We start from the raw sequence: 26,297 nt of genomic DNA, 5'->3' as shown, positions 1-26,297 counted from the left end.
TTTTATCTTAATAGGTGACTGATGCCCCAGAAATGCAACAGTGATTTAGATTCCCTGGACTATCGCAGGGAAAAAGCTTCATTGTTAGAATGTGCAATTTCCAAGCATCTTAGAAGAGTGCAAGTTTGGTGTCCATTTGCCTTTTCAGAGTATTCAGGAACTGGGATTGCGAAGTCTGTTGATACATGATGCCTTCCGTCCATGCAACCTCTTTGTGGTAGCATCCAGTAACCAAGCATGTTGATGCTGTAAATCCTGGGGGAGAGGGATATCTAGCACGACCATGACAGAATTTTATGTGCAGCAAGAAAAGCATTTCTCGTTTGTGCTCTGAATTTGGGGAAAAGGTTAATTGAAAAGGCTTCTCTTGAGACCAGGCACCTGACAAAATAAACTGGCCAGACACTTTAAACGTGCACAAAATGTGGGAACAATTGCCATCTCAAGAACATACTTATTGCCCACATGAGGACATGGGTGACATCCCATATCAGTGCACTGAATTTGATAATGTCACCCATTTGCATGATACAGTTATCAGCAACCAGCAAATGAATAAAGGTGAGAAACCTTATGAGTGCACAGAATGTGGGAAAGGGTTTGCTATAAAGGGACATCTTACACGCCACCAGAGAACACATAGAGGTGAGAAACCTTATGAGTGCACTGAGTGTGGGAAAGGGTTTGCTACAAAGGGACATCTTACATGCCACCAGAGAACACATACAGGTGAGAAACCTTATGAGTGCCCTGAGTGTGGGAAAGGGTTTTCTACAAAGCAAGAGCTTACTAGCCACTGGAGCACACATACAGGTGAGAAACCGTATGAGTGCTCTGAATGTGGGAAAAGGTTTGCTACAAAGGGACATCTTACATGCCACCAGAGAACACATACAGGTGAGAAACCTTATGAGTGCACTGAATGTGGGAAAGGGTTTGCTAGAAAGGGACAGCTTGCACGCCACCAGAGAACACATACAGGTGAGAAACCTTATGAGTGCACTGAGTGTGGGAAAGGGTTTTCTACAAAGCAAGAGCTTACTAGCCACTGGAGCACACATACAGGTGAGACACCTTATGAATGCACTGAATGTGGGAAAGGGTTTGCGAGAAAGGGAAATCTTACATGCCACCAGAGCAAACATACAGGTGAGAAACCTTATGAGTGCACTGAATGTGGGAAAGGGTTTGCTAGAAAGGAAAAGCTTACCCTCCACCAGAGAAAACATACAGGTGAGAAACCATATGAGTGCACTGAATGTGGGAAAGGGTTTGCTAGAAAGGAAGAGCTTTCACGCCACCAGAGAAAACATACAGGTGAGAAACCTTATGAGTGCACTGAATGTGGGAAAGGGTTTGCTACAAAGGCAGAGCTTACTATCCACTGGAGCACACATACAGGTGAGACACCTTATGAGTGCACTGAATGTGGGAAAGGGTTTGCTAGAAAGGGAGAGCTTACACGCCACCAGAGAAAACATACAGGAGAGAAACCTTATGAGTGCACTGAATGTGGGAAAGGGTTTGCTACAAAGGGAGAGCTTACTATCCACTGGAGCACACATACAGGTGAGAAACCTTATGAGTGCACTGAGTGTGGGAAAGGGTTTGTTCAGAAGGAACTTCTTACACACCACCAGAGAACACATACAGGTGAGAAACCTTATGAGTGCACTGAATGTGGGAAAGGGTTTGCTACAAAGGGAGAGCTTACTAGCCACCAGAGAACACATACAGGTGAGAAACCTTATGAGTGCACTGAATGTGGGAAAGTGTTTGCTAGAAAGGGACAGCTTACACGCCACCAGTTAAAACATACAGGCGAGAAACCTTATGAGTGCACTGAATGTGGGAAAGGGTTTGCTACAAAGGGAGATCTTACACGCCACCAGAGAACACATACAGGTGAGAAACCTTATGAGTGCACTGAGTGTGGGAAAGGATTTTCTACAAAGCAAGAGCTTACTAGCCACTGGAGCACACATACAGGCGAGAAACCTTATGAGTGCACCGAATGTGGGAAAGGGTTTGCTAGAAGGGGACATCTTACACACCACCAGAGAACACACACAGGTGAGAAACCTTATGAGTGCACTGAATGTGGGAAAGGGTTTGCTACAAAGGGAGATCTTACACGCCACCAGAGAACACATACAGGTGAGAAACCTTATGAGTGCACTGTGTAGGAAAGGGTTTTCTACAAAGCAAGAGCTTACTATCCACTGGAGCACACATACAGGCGAGAAACCTTATGAGTGCACCGAATGTGGGAAAGGGTTTGCTAGAAGGGGACATCTTACACACCACCAGAGAACACACACAGGTGAGAAACCTTATGAGTGCACCGAATGTGGGAAAGGGTTTGCTAGAAGGGGGCATCTTACACACCACCAGAAAACACATACAGGTGAGAAACCTTATGAGTGCACTGAATGTGGAAAATGCTTCAGTTCGAACAGTCAACTTAGTATGCACCAGACAAAACCTGCATGTCTGGGTCAATTTCAGTTTAGTGAATAGTTCAGTACCCAGGATGTCCTTATTTGCAATGAGAGAGGACGTGTAGGTGGTGAAATCTCTTCTACAATTGGTGCTTCTGAGAGGAGGTGCTTCTATAATGCTACGGAGTTTGGCATGGCTGACTAATACTGTGAAGAACCTACCTCCACAGCGGTTCCCAGTTTCCTTTGGCACACAAATGATGGCTGATTATGATTGTTGAATCACTGCTGTTTGAAATGCATCCCTTCTGGAATATTCAGAATGGAGACTGTACCTTCTGTATTAAGGTAACCATCCTATGGAACACAAAGGACCTCATGCAAATTAATGGACAACAACATTTTGGAAAAGCTTGGAGTCAGTGGTTGAATCAATTACTATAGAACCTCCGGATATATTAGGTGCCCCTTGGGACTCCAGCAGCTAATAAGGGCTCTGACCTTAAGCGGAGGTCTCCCCCCCCCCCCATCTCTCGGCTCAGCTAGGGTCTAGCACCCTCCTCATGCAACAGGGAAGCTCCCATCTACTGAAATGGAACCCAGAGGGCATCTTATCTTTTTCAGTACTGATAGTATGCTCTTGCTACATAGATTATAAAAGTGGATTTGGAGGGGCTCAGGGTGCATTTCCCTTTCCAACTCCATTGCACAGCTCTATCAACGTACAACCTACACAACTTACTCTGCAACACCTCCACGGCAGTTCCTGTTGCATATAATGCATGTATATAGGGCTAGAGAAGGTTTTCACAAAACAGAAAGGCTTCCGGGAGTGAAGCATAATGTTCATTACATAAGTGTTATCAATTTGCATTTTACTGTACCAACGTCTTAGAGCCAAGAATGTAAAAAGGAAGTATTTGTTTACACATATACAAATCCCCTCATACTTTCCTTCTAGAATAACACAATATTCCAACTTTCCACGTTCATATAGAATTCTCATCTTCTGTAATCAAATTAATTTATATCACTTCTTTTGTCAAGGACATTCAAATACATGCCAAGCATATAAACCCCTGTCCAACACCACCTGGGTTTTAAATGCCCTTTCCATTGACAAAGACACAAGTCCTGTCCATCCTTATACCTTCTGCTTCAGGAAAATCATAGTCCCAATAGACCTGCTTGATCACTGAATCAATATGTATAAAATGGCATTGCATTTCTAAAGGCACATCACAAAGTGTTACCTAAAGTGATAGCTTGTATAGGCTCGTTAAACCTATCCAATGGCAAATAACCATACATCAAGCAATACATTTCATTGTATATCATAATGTTCAATGCATAGCAAAATTAGTACATTATTCAGTCAAGCAAACCCCATTGTAATACTAACCCAATCATGACTCCCTCTGACAGGATCCCAGCGTAGCATCGCCTCAGCAAGTCAGCCAACCCTTGTCTAAATGCTTCTCAACCTTCATACTCTGTCAGTTGTTATAACCCTAATTATTTCCACATTTGACTATGGCAGTGCCATTTTTTTTGTGCTCCTTGGAATGTGTGACCTCTGATTGGGTTTAAGGTGCTTTGTCTAACTCATTGTGCCTTTTATGACAAAGGTCTCCCCTTTCTGCATTGGATCCTTCCACCCTGGTCCTCCCTGTACCTTCATTCCTCTAGATGAGCTGGTGTCCTTTTTGTTTTTTGCTCCCTATATCTGGAACACCCTCTGTCTAAGCTCACTGGTTTGTCTTTCCTTCATTTTTGTAGATTGTCTTGATGTTTCAATGCCCACTTGCTCTTAGAACCCATAAACCTTTAGGTGAATAAGTGCCATAGAGAAAGATTTTCTTAATAAAAAAATAAAAGGTAACTCTTAATGCAACCCTACAGATAAGCAGTGTATTAACCATTTACTCTCCAAGAATTAGCAAACACTCAGTGATACCAGCCAGGCAGTACCAGTGGATGGTGGTTTACAGGGATTTCTGCTTGATATGTAGAGCAACTATGAAGTAATGTATATTTTATTTTACATTAATTGCTAGTCATAAAGAAGTGTGAATTAAAAAGTTGCAATTTCTTTCTACTGAAGTAAAAAGAACAAATTACTTGCCTCTCTGCAATGTTGTTTCTAATGGATATACTTGCCATAGATTCCTCATCTTTGATTTCCATATCCTTGTGCAGCTGTTATCCAGAAACCATTCTGCCGATAGGGGGTGCTGCACAGCTCTGTATCAGTCCAACTCTTCGCACCTTGCACCAAAATGATGTCTGGGCCAGTATAAGTAGTGGTGCTGTGCACCAGACCTCAGTTCCACCCCCTCCTTTCCTACCACTCTTGATGCTGAGGGACTGTGGAACTGATGGTGCACTAGTTTCCCAGAAGAGGGGCAGGTAGGAAGTGAAATGAGGAATCTGTGGCAGGAACATCCATCAGAAGGAACATTACTGAGAGGAAAGTAATTTGTTCTGCTAATAGATTTCCTCCTGCCATGGATTCCTCATCTAAGAAGGACTCCCAAAGCAGTACGTAATCTGTCGGAGGGAGGAAAGCAAGCACACCACCTAAACCACAAAACTCTGAAGGACTGCCCTATCCAAACTGGGATCCGGGCCCGTGAGGGAATCCAAGCAGTAATTCTTACCGAGCGTGTGCAGGGATGCCCACGTTGCTGCCTGGCAAATGTCCAGGACAAGGGACCCCCCTCTGCAGGGCAAAGGTGGCAGCCCCTCCTGGTAGAATGAGCCCAGATACCCTCGCCCACGCCCTTCACACCCAGATCATGGCATTCTGAGATGCAGAGAATGATCCACCTGGACAGGGTCCGTTTGGTCACAGCCCTTCCCGCACCAGCGCAGCCAACAAAAATCTGGTCATCCTGCCTAGCGTCTCGAGTATGAGGGACATAGAAATGAAGGAACCGTATTGAGTCCAATCAATCTCCGTGCCCAGTGAAAATGTATGCCACCTGCAGGCATAAATGGAGTTTGTAGCTGGCCTCAGAGTTGAAAGGAGGACTCCTTGTATCATAGCACCTCCGTAGTCCAGCATGAAGGTTAAGGCTGCTGAGGTTCATGTGGAGAACACACCTCTCTGACTGGGAGAGCAAATCTCATTGGCGCAAGGGAGGGCAGATGGGCCTGTCCAACAACTCTGGATACCACGTTGAGGGCCAGCGGGATGACTGGGATCGGTGGGCACTCATAAAGGAGGTCAAAAGTCCACTTGACGGTCAGTGCGCCCCGCAAAGCTCCCTACTGAGTAAATTCCCTGCAGTAGAACTCACTTCCGATTGACGCTGGAAGCGAAGAGGTCCAATTGATGAGTCACCTCCCCCCGCCCATAAAGAGAGATCGCCTCCCGAACTTCTTGACGGAGCTCCCATTTGTGGTAGGCCGAGGTTTGGCTGCTCAATGCATCTGCTGTGATGTTCTCCCGTGTGGCCTGATGAGCCGCCGTCGGGGACACCTAGTTCTCCAGAACCACAGTCTCATTGCTTCTCTGCCCTCTGGAGCATGCTCTGCCACACGGACTACAGCTGACCAGAGGCCCAAGGAGAAGTTCACCATGGCACAAAATGCATTCATGGCTTTCACCACTAGGCTGCCTGACGCGAACACTTCCTTGCCTCATGCGTCCAGCCCTTTGCTTTACCTGTCCGGTGTAAGGGAGGGAAAAGGTAGAGGTTTTCAGGCTCACTGTAGTGGCCTGTACCACCAGGCTTTCAGGTAATGCGTCGGCGGGTCAGAAGGTGCAGGACAATGCTTCCATGCTATATCCTTGTCCATTGGGGGTGACGGAGGCAGGTATTTCCCACGCTTCTAACACTGGTGCCTCTACCACCACGTTGAAGGGCAGCAGTGCCTCTTTGGTGCATCGTCCAGAATGTTGCAGAGTTTGTATTGCACTCTGGACCTGGGCAGCACAGAGGAACCCAGGGTATCGACCACCTTTGCCATCAGGCACTAAAAAGCAGGTTGAGGTTTAAGTGGGGTTGGTGCTGGTAGAATGTCCCAACTACAGGGAATTGTCCAGCCTGCTTACCCCTGGTCCAGCATGTCGCCACTCCCATAGAACTACTCGGGAAGTGTCTCCTCTCTAGAATCCATGGGCTCCAAACCTAGGGGATCTCGTAAATGTCATACTTTTTTGACATAAAAGTGTCGATGAGAAGTGGCACATATTCTCGTGGAGTCCGTGGTGCGGTGTTGTTAAAGTGTGAATGCGTGGAAAAAAGGAACTGAGGTCATGGGGTGTGGCTCCACTACTTATACTGGCCTCAATGTCGTTTCTGGTGCAAAGCGCATAGAGGCTTTGGACTGACCCGACACAGAGCCGGGAAAAACCCCCTGACTGCAGAAATGTTTCTAGAGAACAGCTGTGCTAGGATATGGATATCATAGATGAGGAATCCGTGGAAGGAAGGAATCCTTTAAAAATGCCTCTACTGGGAATTCTTTTTGTACACCCCCATAAAGTAGTTTTACTTTCAACATCAACACATAGAGATTAAAATACCCCAAATTTAAATTATCTGTAGCACTCATTTATAATACAAATGGAGAATGCTATACTCTTACGTTCCGTCCCCTTTCCTCCATACTTGGGGGACATTCCTCTGTCCTGTGGGACGGGAGCGGAGCACTTTGTAAAAAGCATCACATTTTAAAAAAAATATGTCCCTCTCTTTTTACGCGGAGTGCCGCATGTGGCCGTAACCCTGCCCTCCTTAGCTCCGCCCAGCGCATCGCCCATCAGTCCTTTTCTCTGCACGATCGGGACTGGACGCACTTGCATCTTCGGAAGATTTTTTTAGTGTCCTTCTCTCCTGCTCCGGTTTAGCGGTCGCGTAGTAGTCCGTCTATGCCGGTTCGGTTAGATTTTCCTTCTTGTTCATCCTGCGAGTGACGCTTCGCTAGGGCGGATCCCCATCCTCTTTGTTTAGAGTGTTTGGGTCTGGATTGCCGGTGCGAATCCCTTTCGGTCCGGTCACTTCAACGTCGTCTGGAGCGGTGGGAGGTGTTTCAGCATGTTCCTCCCCCGCATTTTCAGTTTCATCAACGAAAAGAGACGCCCGGTAAGTTCTTTAGTTTTTAGGGCACCCCGACTCAAAAGCTCTGTTACCAGGTTTCCCCTGAGGTGCCTTTCAGACCTAAAAAAAGGTACCAGAGTTTTCTCCGAGGGCCACCGTAAGGGGCCTGACTACACTGAGGCCCCTCCTGTGGGGACTATTCAACGGCCCAGTTCTACTGAGGTGGTGGGTACCGGAGCTTGCTTAAAGGTCTCCTTGTCTGGAGCTTCCCATACAGACAGCGGGGCCTGCCCCAATGCCTCGGTAGAGGCTTTCTGTACCGAACCAAGGTTTAAGGCCCCTCGTGAGCTGTTACCGGACTCTGGTCCAAGGTTCCTCTGTCTGAGGCTAAGGTGACTGACAGAACTGAGAGGCCTGTTAAGGTCTTGTCAGTGAGGTGGATTCCTCATCATTCCCGCGCTTGCGGTGATACCGGTTCTGTCGAGGAGACATAGAGTGAGGTTGCTGACGGTAATTCCTCTTCTACCGGCGTTGCCGAGGTTCCTCTGTTAGAGGCTAATTTGGCTGGTAGTATGTCTCAGAAACATCCTAGGCCACATAGTACCGGCTCTGCCGGGGTTCCTTGTGTCAAGGATAAAATACCCCTGACCCGTCTGTGGCAACCCCTGCCTCACTCTCCCATCTGACGCAGTTCTCCTCAGGCACTGACAAAATGGTGGCCTTTCCTGCCAAGACCACAATGGCCATTTTGGATTCCTACGCCATCAGCTTTAGGTGCTGGGATTGTTTTTTCAGGTGAACATCGATTTCCTTGTGCGAATCCCTTTCATCCAGTTTATGACTGGAATGCTCGGTTGCCTTTGCCGCACACGGTCTCGCTTCCTGCCACATCTGCACCTTTGATCTACGTTAATCCAGCTGGTGAGGGCCCTTCTCGGCAGGCCTCTCCCTTACAACCCTGGAGCTACTCCTCTCATGAAAGACATCTGCCCGCCCTAGTGTCTGAGCGTATGCATTCTGACCCCATGAAGTAGTATCTGCCATCTTTTGAGGTAAATCTGCCCTCCCGTGCTGGCGGTTCCTACTGTGGCACTGGTTGTCCCGGCAGCTGTTCCACCTCTACCGGTTGGCCCACCGCCGGCCCTTCCGCCCCTGCCTCCCTTGTCTTCAGTAGACAAGTCTTCGGCAGAGCTAAGATGTGACGCGGGTCGATCCGGACGCGTTGGATGACACGCAGGGAGATCAGGATAGCGATGACCAGCCCTGCTCTGTTAGGGCATTCCATGACCGGGTGCTGGAAATGTGTCTTCTGGATGTTCCAGTACCTGAGGCACCCGCTCTGCAAGAAGGGGTGCTCTCTGGGACGTTCACCTTGTCTCCTCAGGAGCGTTCCGGCTTGTTCTTCCAGAAGGACGTTTTGGCCGAGGTCCGCAAGGTCTGGGATAAACCACACTCTGGACTGGACAACAAAAAGATTGACACTCGTTATAGGCTTCATACTTCGGAGGAGGTAGCCTTAGCGTCTTGCCCGCTCCCTTCCTCCACAGTGGTGGCGGCTGCCATGCTACATTACAGACCGGCTTCAACGTCGTCTAAAGCAGCAGCTCAGGTCCTGGCCAAAGAGGACACACTTATTGACTCTTTGGGGAGGAAGATCTTTGCTAATTCGGCCCTGCAGTTGGGTCGGGTGAACGCAGAGCTCATATTAGCAGGGGCAAATATGAACATGTGGAAAGGTCTGTCGGAATTTGAGGAGTTCGTTCCCGCTGACAAGCTGGACGTTTTTAAAGGCTGGCATGTCAGATGCCAGAGTCCTGGCACAGGATATGATTCAGGCTACGGCGCATCATGTCAACACCTCGGCTCGGGGCCTCCTGCTTGGTGTGGACACCTCTCGTCAGGTTTGGCTTCATGCCACAAAGTTTTCCAAGGGGGTTCAGGATAAAGTTCTGGACCTGCCTTTTGACGGCAAAGAACTGTTCCATTGGTCAACAGATGTAGAGCTGACCAAGACGAAGGACAGCACTCAGCCAAGTCTCTGTCCGTTCTGGTGAAACCACCTTTCAGGGCTCAGAGAATGCCCTCACTGCCTCGCCCTCCTCTGGTTTTCGGGGGTTTCTGGATCGAAAGACACGTAGAGTTGATCCTGCAGCTGGAAACTCCCGTCGGCGTCAGCAGCGAGGCCGGTTTTTCTCTCGATCCTTTGCCTCCTCAGGATCAGGTGGTCCCACCACCGAGAAACCTGTTAAATGAGGGTTTTCATCGCTCACATGAGTCCCCGGTGGGAGGGCACATTTAGTCTCACTGGGAGGCATTGCAGACTATCACCGAGGACCGGTTGGTCTTGTCCGTTGGTTGGGCAGGCTTCTGCTTGCCCCTTCCCTCTACCCCACCCATCAATCCTCCCTTCCAACAGTCTGGGGCGCCCTCCATCAGAGCTGAGGTCCAGAAGCTTCTGGATCTCAAGGCGGTGGAACCCGTTCCCATAGGGGAGCGAGGGGAGGGCTTCTACTCCTGGCTGTTTACGGTGCCCAAACCCAACCAGGCTGGCATGCGCACCATTCTAGACCTTTCCCAGTTCAACCATTCTCTTCCCCAAGAGAAATTCAAGATGATCACCCCCTGTCAGATAAAGTCCTCTCTACAGAAGGGCGACTGGCTCAACGTGGTGGACCTTCAGCATGCTTATATGCATATCCTCATTTGGAGCCTGCATCGGAAATACCTACGGTTTTCCATGGGAGAGGAGTATTTCCAGTTTCGTGTGTTCCCGTTTGGTCCCAGCTCGGCGCTGCGTGTCTTTACAAAGATGTCGGTCATCGTAGCTAATCTTCGGCTACAGGGTATCCATGTGTATCCGTATTTGGACGATTGGCTGCTGCACAGTCCTTGTCCACTGAAAGCCTCGAGCAACCTTCAGTCTCTCCTCCAGCTCCTGTTCCACCTCGATCTCTCAGACTTGATTTTCCTGGGTTTTCGTTGGAACACGATCTATTGCAGATTGTACCTGACTGGGGACAGAATGGCGGGTCTGTTGGCCATGTGTTAGGCGTTTATTTTATATATATATATATATATATACACACAAAATTCATCTTCTATCACATGATAAATTTGATTTAAAAACACTATTAATGCTAAAATTTCCTATTTAAAAAACAAAATTCCATATGACAATTTTTTCTAAAACACACATCTCATAAAATCGCATCATATGATGAATCAAATTCTCATCGCTTCCCACCAACATATTTTCCCAGCTAACACTTATACTTTCTACATTCATTGTGTTATCATAGGCATGTAAATATTTAAGTCTAAGAGATAATAAAGAATCAGTCACAGATAAGATATTTGGCTGACTCTATTATATTCATACCACATAGTCTACAATATCTCTCTGTTAGAGGTATATCAACTTTGGGTTCCAACACCTCTTACACTGATTACATTTAAACAATAGATATCTCTGCATACTTCGACTATCAGGGTATGCCATCTGATAAGCTGGTCTGCCTAATGTATTAGAATAAAATTCTAGGTATACTCCACTGTTAACTTTCATGGATAAATTTTTATCACGATCCAGGTTATGTATACCTTTTTTCAATAGCGATTTAATCTTATACATAGAATGTAATAAGCAACTATCACTAAAATCAAATGCCCATTTGGCGAATATTTTATCCCAGGTATACAACAGTCATAACCTGTTTCTTTTCCATCTTTGCATATGCCGATATTAATTCGACCACAAATGTGCCATTATTTAACCGTTGCAATTTTGCATATAAGATCGCTAACATATATTGCATTTTACTATTTACACTAGTAAGGCGTTTATGCAGTCGGAGAGCATGTCGGCCTGGTGGTTCCAGAGGCTTCTGGGCCTCATGCCTGCTGGCTCTTCCTCGCCTCAAGATGAGGAGAACACAGATGGCTGTTTGAAGCTCGTGGCTTCAAGCAGTGGATCCAGATTCCAAAATAATATTGGTTCCACCTTTCATGAGGACGGACCTCCTGTGGTGGTTGTCTCTCAGAAAATCTGTCGCTGGGTGCTCCTTTTCAGGACCACTGTTGACTGTCAAGGCGGATTCCTCCCTTCTGGGTTGGGGTGCAACATTGGATCATATTAAGGTTTCAGATCTTTGGTCGCCACAGGACAGACCGCTTCATATAAACTATGTCGATATTCCTGGTGCTGAAAGCGTTCAAATCAGGCATGTCAACAAGGTGGTCCGTGTCCGCATGGACAATGCAGTGTCCATGTTCTATATCAACAAGCAGGGGGGGGAGTTCCAGGTCTCCTCCTCTTGTGGATGTTGCCATTCAGATTTGGGAATGGGCCATTCAGCATGGTATCTAGCTGGTAGCAGTACACATCCTGAGCCAGCTGAATGTCACTGCAGATGCCCTCAGCCGACGGTCAATTGTCAGCTACGAGTGGGAACTGAACACAGAGATCCTCTTGGATATTTTTCGCTGTTGGGCACCCCAGAAGTGGACCTCTTTGCGACTTCTACAAACAGCAAGCTTCCCCTGTATGCCTCCAGGAACGGGCTCGGAGCCTCTTCAGTGGGGGCTGCTCTCGAGATTCCATTTCACAACATGAGGGCCTACGCTTTTCCTCTGATCCATCGGGTGCTTTGCAAGCTGAGGAACACGCTGAATTTCTCCCTGCTGTTCATAGCCTGTTGGTGGCCGGCCATGTTTTGGTTTTCGGAGCTTCAGCATCTGTCAGTCTGCCCGCCACTCAAGCGTCTGCTGGTCCCCGATCTGCTTCACCAGAGCGGTCAGCAGCTATGGCACCCCTCCCCACAATCGTTCAGCTTGGCGGCCTGGTGCCTGAGTTCAGATCTTTAGAGCGTTTCAATTTGTCCTCGGATAACATGCGCATTATTAAGGTGGCCAGGAAACCCTTGACAAGATCTCGGTATAGAAGTAAATGGCTACGGTTCTGCCACTGGTGTTTGGCTAGGCAGCTGGACCCAGGGAGGCTACTATCGACATGATTCTGTCTGTCTCCCATCTGGCAGAGTCTGGCATTCATGTCTTGTCCTGCAGGACTTATTTATCGGCTGTTGCCACTTATTTGTCCACAGACCAGTGGTCGCTTTCACTGACAAATCCAGTGATTAAAAGACACTTTGCGGGCCTCATGCATCTTTACCCTCCTGTTCGCAACCTGCATCCAAGGTTGTATTTTAATGGTCCTTACGGCCTTGTGCCATAATCATTTTGAGCCCATGGCTACTGTTGATTTTAAGTACCTTTTCGTGGAAAGTGTCCTTTTTGATTACTGTGACTTTGGCAAGGCGGTGAGTGAGCTCCAAGCCTTGTCGTTAGAACATCTTTTCCTGGTTTTTCATAAGGATAAGGATGCCCTTTCGGACGAATCCTTCCTTTCTTCCAAAAGTCGTCACTGATTTTCATCTGAATCAGTTTCCTTGCCTGTCTTATTTCCAGACCTGGCCTCAGAGGCTGAAAGGGTTTAGCATTGTCTGGACGTTAGAAGAGCTCCTAAGTTCTATCTGGACAGAACATCTGAGTTTAGGAACTCTTTTCAGCTTTTTGTGACCTTTGGAAATCCGCAAGGAAAGCCGGCCTCGAAAGCAACCATCTCCCGATGGATTGCTGCCTGTATTTCTGACGCATATACCATTCAGGGTCTTCAGCCCCCAAAGGGAATTCGTGCTCATCTTGTCCGGGGCAAGGCGGCTGCCGTTGCCTTCCAAAAATACGTTCCCTGTGAGAGCATTACAAAAGGGGCTACGTGGGTCTCCCCATCGGCTTTTTGTAAGCATTACTGTCTGGACCTGAGCTCCAGGGCTGATGCTCAGTTCGGTCAAGCTGTGCTTAAGAACCTGTTTCAGTAAGGGGTTTCCATCCACCCGTAATTGCTGTGAGGAGTGCTTGGCAATCTCCCATAAGTGTGGAGGAAAGGGGGCGGGACGTAGGAGTATAATACAGTTATTTTACTCCTAGTCCATAGTCACCTTTCCTCCATGCGCACGGCCGCCATCCCCTCTAATAAGGTTCCTCTGTTATTGCTTAAAGGTCTCAGACCGGGCGATAGAAAAGGACTGATGGGTGATGTGCTGGGCGGAGCTGGCGAGTTTACGGCCGCATGCGGTACCCCGCGTAAAAAGAGGGGAAGGACACATTTTTGAAAAAATTGGATGCTTGTTACAAAGTGCTCTGGTCCCGTCCCACAGGATGGAGGAATGTCCCAGAAGTATGGAGGAAAGGGACTATGGACTAGTAGTAAGGTAGTCACTACTAGGAGTAATTTTTTTCTCATATGGCAATTGGACTAAACTCGGCACAACACGTGCCAAGACTGTTTTGCAATGGTGAAAACATGGAGAAGTGGCATCCAAAAAAATATTACTCCCTAAGTCTGTTTCCAAGAAATGCATGCCTCCGCAGGAGTGCCATCCTCGCTGAATGCTGCAGTGTTTCTACTTTGTGAATCATGTTCTACAGCACTAGTTTCCTTTCCTTCCCAGGTTCCCCTCTAGTATATTACACTATTGCCTATCTCTATTGCAGCATTTAGGATTAGTAGATGGTTCCCTAGCCTGGGATCGACATGTGGTGGTGCAATTACACAAGGGAGGGTGCATGCCCACTATTAAAGCACTATCTTCTAAGAGATTGGTTTCATGTGAAGGGCCCAGAGAAGATGTCAAGTCTTCTGTTAAATTATGTGGACGTGTATTTTAGAAAACGGACATTTTGTGAATAGAGTCGAAAGAGCAAGTGGAATAGACATCGTCTGTGTTTTGAGACAATAAAAGTCATGTAAATTTGGAAATGAAATGGTGCCTTTCTGTCTGAAATGAGAGTTGTGGGTGTAATGATATCACAGCTGTTCTCTAAATTCCAAGAAGGAACAGTGGAATAAATGTTTACAAAATAAAGCTGGTCTTGGATAAACTGACATGTCTAATGTAAAAGTCCCCCACTGTGATTCATACACTGAGTGAAATGCTGATGAAATGAATATTGAGCTTCAGCCAATATGTCACTGTGTTAACATCAAAAATACATTGTTAGTAACTCCATTTGTGTTAAATCTTTTTCCCTGACTTTTTGTGTAAACTGTGTCCTGGAACAGAGGCGATTAATTTGTTTTAAACACCTCTATTCCAGTTTAATGCTGGAATTAATGTTATTGTCCACTTTTAAACTTTCTTGTCATGACCATGGAGGGGGAGTAGGTAGAGACGGAGGAGGTGGGGGTAAGAGAGGTGGGGAAAGAGGGGACCATGGAGGGAGCTGGTCGTGACCGAGGAGGTGGAGTAAAGAGAAGGAGGTAGTAATGGTTTCAGTGGATGGGTGGGAAAGTGGTGAACATGGTGAGGTGGTAGTGACGGAGGAGGTGGTGTTCAAATCTGCAGGGAGTTCCCTTCCATACCTTAACACTCAGCTAAGTGAGATATGGCAATAAAGAAAAAATGGAGGAAATTAAGATGTGTTCACAAATCAATGAATTGATACAAAATTGAGTAATTGATCCAGTGAATTAAACCCACATTCTACATTTCATGTCTTTGTATGAATATTTGCTAGCATGACCTGCCACTTTTCTTACAACAAAATTGATGGATGAACTTTCTTTTCCATAGAATTGTAATAACTGTGGAGTCGGTAATGATACTGGGACAAATGCTAGATAGGATTTTGGCTGAAGCATTTTGTTATAACAACAACTAAGTTGGGAAAAGGCCTTGCTGTCCCTGCACTAGTGGAGGTTTCCCCTCCTAAACTCAGAACTAAGGATCTGTCGGTATCAGAAATTCAAAACCAAACCATCCTGTGTCCAAAGTACTGTTCTGACCCTTGCCCTCTAAACAAATGAATTCTAAGGTGAAAAGGATAATGTGTTTGGCCTTGAGTGTTTTATAAATGTTCAAAAGAAAACTCCCACAAAAAAGAAGTCTTTCAAGTCTGGGCCCTTCCCCTGGATTCATCATCCCTTTTTTTTTTCCGGTTACATATATAGCATTCATGCCCTGCCGCTGGGGTGGATGTGGCATTTCAGCCTGAGCTATGCGCCGTTAGCTCGGATAGGTTTTTTTTTTTTTTTTGCCTCACGGGAGATCCACTCTGCGTGAGGGCATCTCCTGACAGAGAAAACAAAAGGGCAGCCTTCCTTAAAATCGAAGATGGATTAGGTCAATTTTTGGATGACAGCGGCCATTGAAAATATGTTCGATAATGGCCGTGACGGCAGAATCTCACCCGGGAAAGGTGGATTCTGATTGGTCAGACAGTCTTTCCCGGGTGCGAAGAACAGTTCTTGGCGTTCCCTTGGGTCAACAACAAAAGTTCTCTTCAAACCATGCCTCTTCATTACTGCAATAAAATGACTCCTGCTCTGCATGAGTACAGGGATGAGTACCGGCTAAACTGTCTACTCGGCCCGACATTGCTTCTAAACCAGCAGTGATCCAAATCTTAAAGGTGAAACGGGCACAGCCTTATAGGTACATCACCTTCACCTCTTTTGCTAACGTGGCCTGAGGATGGGCTTTAACTTCACGAGAGGTGTGAGCTAATAAAGTTGCAACACAAACAATAGTACAGTGGTGCCAAAATAAAAGTCATAAATGTCAATCAACGGTCTGAAAATAGGAACTTTAGTATCAATGATCAATGGACACAAATTAAAAGTTAGACCAGGAAGTGCAGCAAGTGGGTTTACTGTTATTGTAGCTCTACACTGACAGTCCAAACCAAAGTCTTTCTACAGTCTCTGTGTGAAGGCGGAGCAGCCACGCTAGAACCTGCAGCTACAGTGAAGTGGATTGTTGCAAGTGTGTTACCTGCTGGTTCCATGATGTTCCCAGCCCTGCTCTATGGAAAAGTTACATCACCCTAGGGGACATTCGAGCCGACGTTGTCAAAGAGGCAGTGGATGTAAGCCAGGGGAGAGAAGGAGCGCTTGCTGGTGAGTAAAGTGAGTCACACAGGTGCGCTGTGCCTGCTGAACTATTCTTGTACTCTTAGCATAGCAAGTACTCCTTGCATCGATATGAAGCTTTTATTTCTATTTTCTCCCTCTGTACGGACTTGCTCAATCCACCCAGCCTGTCACAAATGAGTATATACTCTGTAAGGAGTGGTGCAAAGATCTCCCATACCGAAAACCTGGCTGCACACATTGGGATAACTGATCAGGAGGCAGACTTTCAGAAACAAATCCCCCTGTCCCCCCGGCTTCGCCAGTGCTTCCCCCCCCTTTGACAGACACTGCGTTCCTACAACTATCTTGTATTATTACGAACAAAAATATGATAGAGACCCCCGCAGAGCTAGTGCACAAAGAGATCATCCAGAAGGAAAATGCTTTGCCACAACAGATTGAGCCAATCTTGGAAACACAGCGTGTTTTTTTTCTCCACGGCCTCAATTTGTGACAGATTAAAACTTGTCCCAATCCCCACTGTTTTTTGCCTAAGAGTCCTTGGACCCTAAGCACATGCCTTCACCTCTGGACCTTCCACTGCAGGATTCCTCTCAAAACAAAGAGGGATCCATCCACATGCATACTACCATACACAACGTACCGAACAAGTCTCTGCCCTTCATGCTCTGAACTTTACCCTTTCCTGGATGGGGAATCCATATGACTCAATCTCAGAGGAATTTCGCAAACCGCGTGCCCTCCTAACTTCTTTGTCCTCCAAATTGGCCTTTCTGGAGGGTTTCATCCATCGAAGGGTTCAATACCAAGATGAACGTTAAGGCAAAGTAGGGGTACCACAGTCAGGAGGAGTGTGGATCAAGAAGCCCGTACTAGTTCTGGCCTTCAGCCCCTCGCTCCAAAAAAGAAAGACTGAAAGAACTGAGCAGCGAAAAATGGAGAACAAGGTAGTAAACACAGTGGGGACGGAAACATAATGGTTCAGTTTAAAACCAACGCATTCCAAAAATCAGAGGATTCTCCCAAAACGAGGGCAAAGTGCTCACTGAGTTTCATGAGGAACTTATGGCATAGTAGGTCTCCCCCCTAAAATGGAGGAGGTTGTTTGCAGACCAAACCAAAGCCAGTCCCTTAGAATCAAGGAGGTTGTAACTAACAACCCGCCAAATCGAACAGCTGCTGAACATGCAAGCAAAGAGCCATCATGTGCCCCCTGAGAAGGCAAAGAAGTTAAATAAGCAAACAAAGGGCTCAGCGGAAGGGCTATAGGGCCCAATTGACAAGTTTGTGAAACCCACTGGAAAATCTGTCAAGTTTGGATCACAGCATCATGGAAGTGTATTCGGACATGGAGAGTGTGGGTGAACCAGCTGACTTAAGCTTGGCTTATATGGAATATTTTTCGCCAACCTCTGCATTGGTAAACGCACGAGCAGCAGCAATTGGAACACCCAGAGGAAAGCCAGATCAGATTACAGAGGAGGGCTCAGCAACTGGTGCCAATTTTACAAATACGGGATCTGGAGCCCAAATTGAAAATTGAAACTGGATCCAGGCCCGGGTTAGTTGAGATAGCCTACATGCAACTAGTCTCCAAAAACCCCAGCGCTCTGATGTGCAAATAGCAGAATCGTGATGCCCAGGAAATCAAATGAGTGCACCGGTATCCGGTTATTGCATTGACAACCAAAGCATCAACAGCCAAACCAACTAAAAAAAAAAAAGCATCTAATGCATTTTTTTTTAGATGGTAAAGGGTTTAGTTTAATAAAAATGGGGTTTTATGGTTGAAAAAAAAGGGGATTAAGAAATCAAAAACAGAGCCCCTTCTTGACATTACAATAGAGGAGCCTCAAATCGTGCCATAACAACAAGGAGGATTCAATGTGTCCTATATCCCCGGATAGGGGACAGACTATGCTGGAGTCTGCTCCAAATGGAAATTGGGCTTCTCTAGCTTCTCTGCATCACCCCCTTGAGCTGCTTGGGAAGGAGCGAAAGGGGAAGACTAATACCAGCTTATACGATCAGGGTTGGCACCTAAATTAAATCTCTTCGAAAAAGGCAAAAAAAGAGACTAAGTACTTTGGGAAAATCTGCTGAAAGAGCATACGTTAATCCTTCCCAAATGGAGTCTTGCTGACATTAAATCGACCTCAAATCCTGGCCTTGTTTTGGGAGATCCCTAGCCTGAGGCTTATTGCCTCCTGCGACATAGCGACGGTCCAATTTCCAGTAAGCGGTAGTTTAAATCTGGCTAAACTCCACTTGTTGTCACAAATGACCAGGGCACTGGTTTTGTCAGAACTAGAATTGTTTTTATCCTTGGGATATGATGTGGTGCAGTCCTTGATGGACCCAAAACCAGCCCCCAACAAATTTGTGCTATCTCAACCCTCCGACCCTCAATGTTCATTCAAGAATTGACTACCTTAAATCCACTCTCAGTAGTCATAAACATGCAAACACATGAGAAGAGAAGAACCATTAAGGAACATCCAGACAGACCATGGCCTGAGTATGATTGTTCCATGGTCTTATCTGTGTTACATGGAGGGGGAAATCCCCAGCCCTTCAGTAGATGATGGGTGGTCCTCAGCTTGGCCTTGTGGAACTAGAGGCCATACATTCTTGGAATCAGATTTTTCTTCACTGCCAGAATGTGCCTTGTTATGTCTACATGAGTCATGGTTGACAGTATGCCTCATAATAGACGACTATGTTGTTTTAACAGTAGACGCTACTCGGGGAGCACAGGGTGTAGGAGTTAGTGGGTAGCATTATGTTGGTGAGCGAAAGGGCTGTAAGGAGGAGAATTTGGATAAGAGTGATATTCTGGGTACAGAGTATAGTGGTTGTGTGTGCGATGGAGTGAGGGAGTCGGCCTAGGAGTAGTGCTTGTATGCATTTGAAGGATGGGGCAGCACAGAAGGGGGAGGAGCGGTGAATCAGGACAAAGGATTGGCAGAGGCGCAGACCTGGCTGGGCGCAGTGCTGTGTGGCAGAGAATAAGGCAAGTCTTACAATCGGGCAATATTGGCAGTGGCGCAGACCTGGCTGGGTGCACAGAATAAGGCAAGTAACACAATCGGGCAGTATCAGCAGCGGCTCAGACCTGGCTGGGCACAGAGAATAAGGCAAGTCTTACAATCAGGCAGTATTGGCAGTGGCTCAGACCTGGCTGGGCGCACCGAGTAAGACAAGTAACACGATCCGGCAGTATTGGCAGTGGCGCAGACCAGACCAGGCTGGGCGCAGTGCTGTGGCACAGGATAAGGCATACAGTCAGTGTGATAGATTGAGTAGGCTAGTAATATGCTGCTAATATGCAAAGTGCATAGTAATCATACGTAATTTGATGAGGTGTGCTCGGTGAACCCTAGGAGCGGACCGTTAAGAGCAGGGGCAGAGTGAGTTGCGTTCCTGCATGGCAATGTGGTTTACACAAGTATTAAAATAAGCATGGCGGTTATTGGTACGATGCACACTCCACACAAAGGAGTGAGGGCCGGACACAGTGCTGCATTTTTACAGTATGTCTGCATGTGAGTGAATAAAATATCTGGAGGACGAATCAGCGCAGGTCTATTTCATCATTCAGCCAGATATGTTAGCCTGTAGGACGGCCCTTGCAGCGGAACAGATTGAGGATGGTTAAGGCCTTCGAGTCTGAAAAGTTAGGCAAGTGGTTCGGATGGGAGACAGCAGGTGAAAAGCCTACCTTGATGTAATTTGTTCAGAGAGACTGGGCCACGCCACGCAAACGGGCAAAAAACAGGGCCTTTCTTATGCAGGCCTTCACTGCTGCGGGTCGGCTTCCGCCTGGTCGGTGGATGTGCACAGATTTTTAAGGGGCTCCGTTGCCTAGCAACGTGACCCCTTCCTCGTGTTATGTGGAGCGGCCATTTTAGGGCAGGCTCACGGTGCTTGGTGCTGGTGGATAATACGAAGGTAACAAGGAGAACAAATATTTAGGTATCAGTGTTTTCAAATGGCACCAAGGTGCTCACCTTCTTTTAGGCAGTGGGCAGGGAGTTGGTGAGATCTACATGTAGAAGCACACATCAGAGCAAACAGATCGAAGAGGGCTAGCTCTTCTAATCTCATCAGTATCGCTGATATCATAGCACCATTCAAGAAAAAGACACCGAAGGCAGAGCGCAAGCGGAATGCATGGTTCTCACCAGAATTACAATGCATGAAAGCCCTTACTCTGAAGTATTTCCATACTTGGAAAATCCACAGAACGATGGATTCCCTTGGAACTTATAAGAGTGCTACAGAAAATGACAAACTGGCAATTCTGGAAGCAAAGAAAAAATACCAGGTTTAGAAATGCCCAGTGGGCTACTAAAGCGCCTTTTAGCATCCTAAAGGAGCAGGAACTAACTAACCACACCACTACTGAAAAATGTATTAAAAATAACACTGTCTGGTGTGACTTGATGCAACAAGCGTTGTAGGATAAACTGAAGAAAAATCATAAACACAACTACTGAGAATAACCTGAGTCAAGAAAATGCAACATCAAAGTGGGTTTATGAGAAATCCTCTTCCGTTCCTGTTTTTAACTTTACGACAATCTCACTAAAGGAACTGGATAATATCATTAAACAGCTCAAACCCACCAAATGCAAAAATTAGATGTTTGTTTATTTATAGTGCGCGCCACAGCCTAAGGCTCATTACAAGAATATGCATATTCATGGTTATAGAGTAGGCAGTACATAGAGTAATATATACAAAAAGGCAGGGTACATCCATAGCGATACACAACTTGAACTGAGGCAAGGTATGTACATACAAAATTACTGACGATGGATATATATAATTAAATACAAGTGTAAAGGCAGGAATGGGGTATAGGAAAAGAGGGTCTAAACTTCCCTCGTCATATAGCGCACAGGTGAGTGCATAGTCGGTCCCTGCAGGCAGGGGTGGGAGTAACCAGGTATAGTATGACTATACATGGACCGAGTTAGGGGTCTGTTGCGGGGCGTCTTTGGGGATCAGCCATTGTTTGGTGCCTTTTCTGAATTTCTAAAAGGATTTGTCTGTTTGTAGTGGTGGGGGAGGGAGTTCCATAGTTGGGCAGCCATAACTGGGAGCTGCTACCCCCCGCTCTTTTAGATTTGTACCTCGGCAACCTTAGGCAGCCTGAATTGGACGTCCTTGTGGGTCTAATGGGGTTTCTTTAGGAGAATGTACCTGCCAGGTATTGAGGGGTAGTGAAGTTAAGGCATTTATAAATCGGCGACGCGGTTTTGAGTTGGATTCTTTCTTGTATGGAAAGCCAATTGTTATTGCGTCTGGTGGTTGAGATATGTTGCCGTCTGGAGATACCCAGGGCCGTTGTAAGGATATTATACAACAGGATCTGTAGTTTGTTGTTGATGTACTTGCTGGCACCTAGGTAAAGTGCATTGCAGTAATCATTTTTTGATAAGACAAGCGCTCGAGCTAGGGTGATGTAACATTTCGAGGAGAGAAAGCGTTTGTAAGAATGAATAAGCTTGCAAGTGTATGATGTTGAGGCTGTTGCACTAATCTGTTTACGCAAACTCAGGGAGGAGTCTAGGTAAAACCCAAGGTTTTAACTACATTAACCAGCTTTATGTCATTCCCATCAATGTTAAAAGATAGGTGCTGGTTACTCAGTTTCTCCATGTTGGCAGGAGAGGCCAAAAGGGGTAATTCAGTCTTCTCATAATTCAGGCACAGGCCGTGAGTGGCCATCCAGGCCTGAATGATGAGGTAGATTTTATTGACAAGAGCAAGATCCTTGTCGTAATCTCCTGTTAGGGGAAGGCGGATCTGGCTGTCATCTGCATAGTTGGTGACACAATGGTCCAGATCATCAAACAATGGTTTGGTGAACACGTTATACACAGTCGGTGAAACACATGAACCTTGTGGGACATCGCATGAGATGGGGATAGGTTCCGCTGCTGCTGAGGCTGAGAAGACTCTCATGGATCTATAGTTTAGGAAGGATTGGATCCACGCTGTTGCCTCTGTTGAAAAGTGGGCCGCAGTGGATAAGTGTCTGCAAAGCACCTTGTGATCTTCCAGATCAAAGGCGGCCGACAGATCCAACAGAAGCTAGAGAGCAGGTTTCCCTTTGTCCTTCAGGTCATTGATTTGGATCTTCAAATCGATCAGGGCCGTTTCTGTCCCATGTTGGGGTCTGAATCCAGATTGTCTTAGTCCGAGTAGCTTATGGGTCTCTAGGTACATTTGAGTCTGGTTGTAGGCAGCCTTATCAATGATTTTAAGAAATAAGGGTTCAGTGGGATGGATCTAAAATTAGTGAGGATGCTAAGGTCTAATGTGTTTTTTTTTTTTAAGAGTGGGAGTACCCATGAGTTCTTCAGGTTAGTTGGAATGGTGCCTGTGTGAAAGGAGGCATTAATGAGAGTGGTGATAAATGGGGCGAGTTCTTTGGCTGCATCTTTGATGACGGATGCTGGTTAGGAATCTCCTGGGCAGTTGGAGGGTTTAAGTGAGGCAATAATGTTAATTACTTCCTGGGTGGACACTGATGTGAAATTGAAGCGTTGCTGTGGTTTCGGGAGGATAGGGGTAGGTTTAGGTTTAGCAGGCTGAGGTATCAGGTTCTGCTTTTTGGCTGCTATTTTCTTTTGAAGCAGAGTGGTTTTATTGATTAGAGCTTCTTAAATTTTGGTGCACCAAGTCTTGTCCTTGCTGCAGTTCTCAATGGTAGGGATGGGGGATTCAAGTTCTCTTAGAATAGTAAATAGTTCTAGAACTTGAACTTGCCTTTTCAATCCTATTGTTATAAGTATCCCTTTTTGCTAGCAGAATGTCTTTGTAGCTGGCTGAGATTTTGAGCATGATGTCTTTATTGGCTATGGAGGGTGTGTTTCTCCAGGATGGTTTGCATTTCCCTTTTTCATTTCTTAAAGCTTTGAGTTTGGGGGTGAACCACGAGTTCAGGTGTGCTTTAGGTTTGTTTTTGCTCATTTTAAAGGGGCAATGCTATCAAGCGATGTAGTCAAGGTTTTGTTATAAAGGTCCACCAATTCTGATGGGTCAGAGGAGGCTAAGGAGGGCTTAAGTAGGGGATGGAGGAAAGGCAAATGTTTATCCACTGTAATATTTTTTTTTATTCCTGGTTGACATGGAAGGGGCAATAAGATTTTCTTTATTCGGTATTGTACAGTCTTGAAGGTTAAAGGCCAGTAGACACCAGGCCATTGTGGAAGGTACAGCATGGAGAATTACCACCACACCCCCTACCCAACCCAGTCTTTCAGCCTGGCAACACTGCACATCCCCCTCCTCCACCCACGCCCAGCATCCACGACATGGATGCGTGACTATGTGCAATGGAGGACAGGCATGGGGCAATGACCACTCTCGCCCAGCAGCAGCTCACTCACTGAGTTGAGGCTGCTGCGTGAGTGCACCCAGGCCAGCAGCCGCAGGAGTGCACAGGCACAAGGCTGTACCACCTCTGCCCTAATCATTCTGTCCCAAAGGGTCCATGAGGGAAATGAGGGGATTTAAGCTATGTCCGAGTCCCTCGTGCACTCCCTGCAATTTACTCTTGCACACTTGCGGGACCAGGAGTTTGACCCACCATTGACCACCACTCCCCTGGGAGCTCGGCGCATGGAAGCCTAGGGCACCGCTCCCATTGGCTTTCATCAACATCTGGGCCAGCCAAGTACCACGTGCTGAAGAGGCAGCGCAAATGACACTTGGCCGGACACTCAAATTCACATTGTGCCTATGGGGTGTTTGGGGAGGGTGTGTGGGTGAACCTCCGATCTTCTGGCTCAAAATAGACCCACCTCATAAGAAGCAAGTGCACATTTGTCCGTAAAGCAAGCTTATTGTAAAAACGGCTGGCAGGGGCTAGATTATGCTGTAGTCAAAATAACCTGATTCTCTCTGAACCACACAAAGGTTGCACATTATATACATTTTGCAACATTTAACACACACTCACATATTTTATTACAAAGTCATCCCTCCAAACATGATTGTTCAAACCTATACAAAGAAATCTAATCCCCCCCCCCCCCCCAAGTTCCCGTATTCCCATATGATACATTCAACTCTTTTCAATACATATTTGCATGAACTTTTGGGATCTTTCTGTAGTCAGCAGGGACATTATTACATATTCACGCACAACAAACCTAATTTATTACAAGTCCCATCTGGTTGGGGACCTCTAAGCCCGGTCGTGATGCACATGGCTTGACAAGGACACTTCTAAAATATGAGGCGGGGCGAGACAAACACGTTCCCTTTGGACTGTTGGTAGCCATTTTATCTGCCCAGACTTGCTGGCGTCCCTGGGATCTCCTATTTCACACTAATTTATTATGACTACCATTTCAGCATGCATGACTTCTGGCCACATCCTAGTAATTTCTGAGAACCTGATTGCCACCCATAAAACATTGACTAACTCTGCCCTTAAGCACCCTTTGCACCAGGATTATTAACTGGCCTCAAGACGACCCTACCAGGTGGCCTGACTTCCATTATCACTGAATGATATGGCATTAATAACGTGCCTATACACAAGTGTTTCAAGGTGCAACGAGGCAAGGGAGGGGAAACAAAGGCAAGACAGAGACAATGATCCTACTAGGCCAGGTGACATTGAGATTGCGCAAGTGCAGTGGAGGGTGGAAGGGGAAAAAAGTGGGTGGGAAGGGCAGGGTGCAGTGCATAGGATAACGGTAAAAAAATAAATACAATAAATAAAAGTATGATGACAAGTGCAGATATCAGGGGCAAGTGTTGGTAGGGGCTGTAGGGATACAGAAACATTTCCAGAGAGCAAGGGTTGCCTGGGGGGCAGTGCAGGTGTGTAACTGGGCGGGGAGGGGACCTGGGCACGAGTTCAGAGGGTAGCCAGGTAACCAGTGCAATTTCAGATTCAGCCAGGAGATCAACATAGGAGAGGAGGAGAGAAAGCAGAAGAAAAAGAGGATGGTCTTGAGGTGCTTCCGGAACCGGAGACGGTTCTCCTCAAGTTTCAGAGAGGCTATTCCAGAGAGAGGCCCCAGCAGAAGATCGACCACCAACTCGCTGCTTGGAGAAGCGACTGACCATGAGGGAGTTGGAGGCGGATGAGCGAAGAGCTCAAGACGGAAGATATTTAGGAAGAGCGAGTTGAAGGTGTTGAGGCCCCAGACCCCAGAATCCCTTGTGGACAATGCAGAGGGTCTTGAACTTAATCCTCGCTGCCACTAGGAGCCAGTGCAGGGATTTCAGGCCGGAAGAGAATAACAAACTCCAATGTACTCAGGAATGTCCCGGGAGGGTAGCTCAGCGGCAATATGCTCGCCTTGGAAGCAAGATGACACAAAGCAACACAGGTTCGATCCCCGGGTCCGTGCTTAGAAACCGCTGGGTATTTAAGCGTGTTATAAATACGCAACTAAGACAAACAATTATGCAACAAAAGAAAGAGAAAACAATTCCTGTAACAGCGCCTCGATACCCACAGGCTGTGTGAGCGCTTTAGAAATGCAAATATATATATATATATATATAAGATTTCATCTCATCTCCACAATAGCACCAAGTCGTTAACCCTTGCATGGCTGCAAGTGACCATTTGATGTTCTCGCAAATGCCTGAATGCAGTTTGCAGCTTCTCCTTAGCCTTCGTACTCTATCAACCAGCATCCCAGGTCACACAGAGTTCATCTCGCCACTCCAGGTTTCTGTGGCTTACACCAAATCCAATTATGGCACCGTATCCAGATTCATGCATTCGCTATGTACCCCTTGTTCCTCCAACAGTCCCAAACTGTTTGCATATGAAGTTCCGCGCTTCCCATATTTTAGGTTTTGCATTGCACGCCACACGATTACATTATGTTGACA

At 46.6% G+C, this 26,297-nt stretch overlaps 1 protein-coding gene and 1 pseudogene across 3 annotated transcripts in view; both read left to right on the top strand.

Annotated features, from left to right (window-relative positions):
- The window catches only part of LOC138467378 (zinc finger protein 850-like), a 319,559-nt pseudogene extending 305,003 nt beyond the window's left edge, over positions 1 to 14,556 (top strand).
- The window catches only part of LOC138468368 (uncharacterized), a 61,536-nt gene that overhangs the window by 23,034 nt on the left and 12,205 nt on the right, over positions 1 to 26,297 (top strand). The window lies entirely within an intron of this gene.

This window comes from Ambystoma mexicanum, chromosome 4q (genome assembly GCF_040938575.1).
Source record: "Ambystoma mexicanum isolate Mex_15411 chromosome 4q, UKY_AmexF1_1, whole genome shotgun sequence".
Taxonomy (NCBI): Eukaryota; Metazoa; Chordata; class Amphibia; order Caudata; family Ambystomatidae; genus Ambystoma; species Ambystoma mexicanum.
The sequence above is the reverse complement of the archived record's forward strand: the minus strand, read 5'-3'. Positions and strand labels throughout refer to the sequence as shown.